Source organism: Lithobates pipiens, unplaced genomic scaffold (genome assembly GCF_037356315.1).
Source record: "Lithobates pipiens isolate NorthernLeopardFrog02 unplaced genomic scaffold, aLitPip1_a1.2 Scaffold_18, whole genome shotgun sequence".
In the NCBI taxonomy this organism is placed as follows: domain Eukaryota; kingdom Metazoa; phylum Chordata; class Amphibia; order Anura; family Ranidae; genus Lithobates; species Lithobates pipiens.
In genome coordinates, this window is record NW_027507758.1 from 42,714,166 (window position 1) to 42,721,116 (window position 6,951).

A 6,951-nucleotide genomic window follows, 5' to 3' on the forward strand; every position below is an offset into this window, starting at 1 on the left:
GATGAGCGCACCAGCTCTAGCCGGTGTCTCATGTCCTCTAGCCATTTGCACCCACTGCTGTCAATCAAATCCAATGACACGGGTGCCGGGGGACAGAGCCGAGTCCTGCTGTCTGTGTCAAGAGACGCAGCAGCAGGACACAGGAGCGCGCCCACATGGATGTCCCAAAGGAGAGCGCTTCTTCGACGGGGCACTCGAGAAGAGGAGGAGCCACGAGCGCCGCTGAGGGACCCCAGAAGAGGAGGATCAGGGCCACTCTGTGCATAACCAACTACACTGAGCAGGTAAGTGTATCATGTTTGTTATTTAAAAAAAAAAAAAAAAAAAAAGAGGGTTTAGTAACCCTTTAATGCAGTATCAAAATTTAATCAGTTTATTGGACACAGAACATTGTAAAGAAAAACATCATAAGATGTATCAAACCTCCACCTGTCACCCTGAAAAAAAAATACATAAAAAATTTGAAAAAAAATCTGAAAATAAAAAAATAAAAAATATATATTTTTTTTACTTACCAGAAATGCCTGTTTGCTAGGCACATCATCCTAATCTGCCTCTTCCTCCTCCGCGGAGATATTCTGTCTTCTCTCCTCCATGCGGCGTCTTCTGGGTAATGGGTCGCGCTGTGTTCTGGGAACTGTGTGTCCCAGAACACAGCGCGCCCCATTCACAAAGCGCTGCGCGACTCGCGCATGCGCAGTAGGAAATGGGCAGTGAAGCTGCAAGGCTCCACTGCCTGTTTCCCTTAGCCAAAATGGCGGTGCCGGGACCCGAGAGCAAGGGACGGGTCAGCCTCGGGCGGCCAACATCGCGGGCGCCCTGGACAGGTAAGTGTGCTTATTAAAAGTCAGCAGCTACAGTGTTTGCAGCTGCTGACTTTTATTTTTTTTAAACCGGCCCTCCTCTTTTAATCTAGGCTTACCTGTAGGTCAAAGTGGTTTGTAAGGGTTTACAACCACTTTAAGGAGTGAGAAATGTCTGTCTGTAACACAGCTTAGCGAAGCCCCCCTACAATTAGAACAGATAAAAACTCAAGTGTGTTTCTTTAGTGCTACATTTGTGCTGTTTTGTGGCGTAAAAATTTACATTTGTGCTGCTTTTATTTTAAAGATATTAGAAATTGTTTTTCCCAGACTATGACATCACCCAGCCCCCCTACAACAGTCAAATGTCACAAAACCAGGCTGGTTAGTTAGTGTCGCATTTGTGCTGTTTAAATTTCCTATCTTTTATCATTTTTGCGTTATTAATGAGTTATTAAAGGTCACCAAAGGTCACTCAGCCCCCCTACAACACCCAAATGACACAAAACTGGTCTCATTAGTTAGTGCTACGTTTGTGCTGCTAAAATTTTTATTTCTGCTGTTATGGTTTTTAAGTTCTAATGCCGCATACACACGATCGGAATTTTGGTCAGAAAAAGCTCTGATGGTTTTCCCGACGGAATTACGACAGGATTTCGCTCAAGCTGTTTTGCATACACACGGTCACACCAAATTCTGACCGTCAAGAACGCAGTGATGTACAACATGTACAACGGGACTAGAAAAAGGAAGCTCAATAGCCAGTAGCCAATAGGTTCCGTCTCGTAGTTGAATCTGAGCATGCGTGAGTTTTTGCACGTCTGAATTGCATACACACACGATTGGAATTTCCGATAGAAACTTTTCTGTCTGAAAAATTGAGAACCTGCTCTCAATCTTTTGCTGGCAGAAATTCGGCCAGCAAAAGTCCGATGGAGCGTACACAGGGTCGCATTTTCCGACTAAAAGCTCTCATCGGTCTTTTGCTGGCCGAAATTCCGACCGTGTGTATGCGGCATAACAGTTTTTTTTTTTTCAAACCCCACTCACTTTATCCCCCTACAATCAGCACAACTAAAAACCTCAAGTGTGTTTCTTTAGTGCTACATTTGTGCTGTTTTGTGCTGTTCAAATTTCCTTTATATTTTTTATTATTTTTGCTTTATTAATGATTTATTAAAGGTTACCAAAGGTTCTCCCTCCTACAACAGCCAAATGACACAAAACTGGTCTAGTTGGTTAGTGTTACGTTTGTGCTGCTAACATTTTTATTTGTGCTGTTATGGTTTTTAAGTTATAACAGTTTTGTTTTTTTCAACCCCCCCCCCCCCCTACAATCAGCACAAATAAAAATTCAAGTGTGTTTCTTTAGTGCTACGTTTGTGCTATTTTGTGCCATCTAAATTTCCTTTCTATCTTTTATCGTTTTTGCGTTATTAATGATTTATTAACCACCTAAAGCAGAGTTCCACTCAAGAATGGAACTTCCATTGATCAGATTCCTCCCCCCTGCCGGTGTCACATTTGGCACCTTTTAGGGGGTAGGGGGGAAGATACCTCTAATCCAGATATTTGCTCCCACTTTCGGGCATAGATCGCTGCAGGCTCCGCGGTGATCTACGCAATGTCTGGCCCCTCCTCCAACCCCCCGCTGTCTTCTGGGAGAGACACAGGTCCCAGAAGACAGCAGGGACCAGTGAGGAAACGCATGCGCAGTAGGGAACCAGTCTATGAAGCCGCAAAGGCATCACTTCCTGATCCCTTACCCATGATGACAGCGCCTCCACCCGAGAGCGGAGGAACAGATCGGCTTCATGTGAGGACATCGCGGGTGCCCTGGACAGGTAAGTGTCCATATTTTAAAAGTCAGCAGCTGCAGTATTTCAATCACACCGTAGTTTTGCAGCAGTCTTACAAGCACACTTTGTTTGGAAAAAATACACTTTTTTGAATTAAAAAGTAAGACAAAAGTAAAGTTAACCCAATTTTTTTTATATTGTGAAAGATAATGTTACGCCAAATAAGTTGATATCCAACATGTCACGCTTCAAAATTGCGCCCACTCGTGGAATGGCGACAAACTTTGACCCTTAAAAATCTCCATAGGCGACATTTAAAAATGTCTACAGGTTACCAGTTTTGATTTACAGGTGAGGCCTAAGGTTTAAACAGCACAAACGAGCACAAAGGAGGCAACCAACCAGCCTGGTATCATGTCTTTTGTCTCTTGTAGGGGGGCTGGGTGACCTTCGGTCACCTTTATTTAATCAACAAACACTGAAAACAAAAGGAGATAGAATGGGGAGTAAAATGGCACAAACCAACACAAATGTGGCACTAACCAACCAGCCTGTTTTAATTTCTTTTGGCTGTTGTAGGGGGTGTCAGGGAAGGCTTGCCTATAGCAAAATCATGTCTCCCAGTGCATACATATGCGCATGCACAGACTGGCAACTGGCCAGGCAGATGAGCGTGTCACCAATGCTGGCGTCAGACAGACTATGTAAACAGGCTGCAATTTGGTGTGCAGCTTCTGTGTGTTTTTTCCCGATTCCTGTGTTTGACCTCTGATCCTGACCCAGCTTGCTCCGGACCTCTGTTTGACTGCTACTTGCCCTGACATTGGCTTGTCTCTGGATTCTGCTTTTGCCTTCTGTCCTTGCTTGATTTACCTCCCGTTGCTGACTTGGCTTGTGACCCGACTATCCTGTTGTCTGCCCTCTATGCCTGATCTGCCCGACCACTGCCGACCCGGCTTGCCTGACCCTGCGTCCTACTCATCCCTGCTACTGCTCTTCAGTCCAGCAAGGTCTCATCAGTCTCCTGCTTCCAGCTACTTACCCACAGTCTGCCACCAGCCATGGTCTGTGCTAGCTCATCTGCCATGCAGTCTACTGGACTGATCACAAGCACTCAAACCTCGCTGTGCTCCCATGGCTGCTGTCTCACTATCAGTGGCCCCTGAGCTGGAGCTCACTAACCAGGTATGTGACAGGAGGGCGGGGTGATGTCATCGTCTGGAAAAAACAATTGTAAAAATAAAAGCAGCACAAATTTTAATTTTTGAGACACAAAAAAGCACAAACTGTTTTTAAGATTTAATAACATGGGGTGCAAAGTGGGTGGGGTGTAATCAAATAAAAACAAGCTGTTATAACTTAAAAACCATAACAGTACAAATAAAAGATTTAGCAGCACAAACCAGCACAAACGTAGCAATAAAGAAACACGCTTTAATTTTTATTTGTGATGATTGTTGGGGGGCAAAGTGTGTGGGGTTTGAAAACAAAACAGTTATAACTTAAAAACTATAATAGCACAAATAAAAATATTAGCAGCACAAACCAGCAAAACTTAGTTTTGTGTCATTTGGGTGTTGTACGGGGGCTGAGTGACCTTTGGTGACCTTTAATAAATCATTAATAATGCAAAAACGATAAAAGATAGAACGGAAAATTAAACAGCACAAACCAGCACAAACGTGCCACCAACCAGCCTGGTTTCATGCCATTTGGCTGTTGTAGGGGGGCTGGGTGATGTCATAGTCTGTAAAAAAACAATTGCTAATATCTTAAAAATAAAAGCAGCACAAAGCAGCACAAATGTAAAATTTTAGAGCACAAAACAGCACAAATGTAGCACTAAAGAAACACAGTTTGTGCTGATTGTAGGGGGGCCAGCTTCACTGAGCTCCGCAACACAGATTAGTGTATCAATGACAATCTTTGTAATATTCCCTATATTGCTCAACGAGCAGGATACATGACTGATGCCCCAATCTGTGTTGCGGACAAACATTTCCCACTCCTTAAAGCGGAGTTCCACCGAAAGAATAAATAAATGAAAGTCAGCAGCTACAAAAGTGTAGCTGCTGACTTTTAATAATCGGACACTCACCTGCCCCGTGGTCCAGTGATGAGGGCATAGGAAGCCCCGCTCCTCTCCCCCTCCTCTCCACAGCGCCGGCATTCTTACTGCTGTGGCTTCATAGCCGGGCACGCACTGCGCACACGCGAGCCGCACTGCGAATGCCCAAGCAGTCTTCTGGGGCCTGCGACATGTGCCAGAAGATTGCGGGGAAGGAAGGGGGAGAGGCGATCCCACTCCCACTTCCTTCCGTTGCCGCAGAGCCCCGGGAGGAAGTGGGAGCTGGGTGTCTCTAAAAAGAGGGTATCCACTCCCCCACGTAAAAAAAATGACACGCCAGGGGGTCACCATCACTTAAAGTGGAAATTCCATTTTTGGGTGGAACACCGCTTTAGAGGAGTTCATGGCCCAGTGTGTGCTTCTTTCTTTTAATCAATAACAACGTAGTTATTTGGTGAAAGGTGGAAGTTTGAAACATTTTATGATGTTTTTCTTTACAATTTTCTGTCCAATAAACTGATTCAATTCTGATACGGCATTAACGTCTGGGGTCACATTATACCTGCTCCTCTGGAAAATTCTTCCATCAATAAATAAAGTACTGTATGGGACTACAAGTCCTAGGCGGACAGTGTGCTGCAGAGAGGAAGAAAAGGAAGGAGAAGCCAGGGGGTTGAGAAACCTCAGTGAGGAGTGAGAGGTGATGGTTGGAGTGGATACTTGATTCTCATGTTGTCTTTGCTGTATTATAAGAATTTATTTTACTGTTTGACTCTTTATTGCTGTTGCTGTTTTTTGTTGTTGTTTGTTTTGCCTAATTGGGTGTGTAGCCTGAATAAATCCTCCTTCAGTCAGGGGGTGTGGCATTGCTGGCTGCTTTGGAGGTTAATTGCTACATTACATTTTATTCAGTTCTGTTGGTGATAAGGCACTGTAAGGTGGAGGACTGTATCACACCAAGCTGTCCTGTAAAAACAAAGTGGTATTAACTGAATTTATGGGGACAAAACTTTTTGCCTTGTCTTGGATTGGGACTATGCTGGGTAAGGCTGCCCAGCCAAGTCCCAATGCTCCTAGTGTAAATGAGCAGTGCTGTTGTTGGAAACCATGGGGCCCAGGGCTGAAGCTAAGGCAGTACAACCAGCCCTCCTGTACCTGGCCCAGGCCCCATCAGTTCAAAAGGGAAGCCAGATTCCTCCTGAGCAAGAGCGATGGCTGCACTGCCCTACCTTATTGCCAACTCTTTTGTCCCCCCCCCCCCCCACAGCTCTGCCGCCTTTGCCTTCTTTTTCTTCCTCTGGCCGTACTGCAGTGGGATTGGTATCTGCGCCTCCACTCCCCTGCTGTCCAACCCCCCTGCGTGCCCCTCTCCTCACCAGCAGTGCTGCTGGCTGCCTTACTCTCCTCTCCCGCCAGTAGCTGCACACAGGGGGATGTTTCAGAATGGAGAGCGGAGGGGAGGGGGGGTTGGGTGGGGCATTAAATATGTCTTGTTTGCCAGCCCCTTCCTTTCCTGAATGAACACAGTAATTGATTGGTACCGATCACTCACTGTGGTCATTCATCACTGATGCATAGTAAATTGTTTACTCAATGAACAGGAAACCTCAGAGCACTTCCCACTAAGTGCAGCTGAGGCTGCAAAGAAAGGGACTGGGGAATATTTCCTCATTCCCTTTCTGTCTCAAATGTGAGGCATCAGAGATCTGTTTAGGCCCCTGATATTTCACAAAAGGTCCATCAACAGAGCTGTTAAAAAATAAAAAAATATATAAAAAGGAGGGGGCCCTGTCAGGTAGGCTGTACGAGGCCCCATGATTTCTAACAGCAGCCCTGATGGAGCCCCATACAGTCAACCTGACAGGCCCTTCCATAAACACGGTTTACCATGCTTCAGTTATGAATGAATACAGTAATGATCGGTACCAATTACTTATTGTATTCAATTAGGAAAGTAAGGGGTTGCTAACTATGACGTATTTACGGGACCCTTCCCCCACTCTCAACCCCGAAGGATCCTATTGTGTGCCTACAGCCTCCGGCAGGAAGGAGAGGAGAGAAGCCAGCAGCACTGCAGGGCTGGGGGGCACACAGGGGGCCTGAACAGCAGGGGGAAATGTATGGTTCACAGGGAGGGTGATCATTGCAGCAGAGGAGGCAATTACTGGAACCAATCCCCTCTATGGCTCTTTCTGCAGCTGCTGAAAGCTGGCGGGATAGAGAGGAGAAGTAGGCAGCTGTCAAAAACAATGAATCAGACTAAGACAGAAGTACAGTTAAA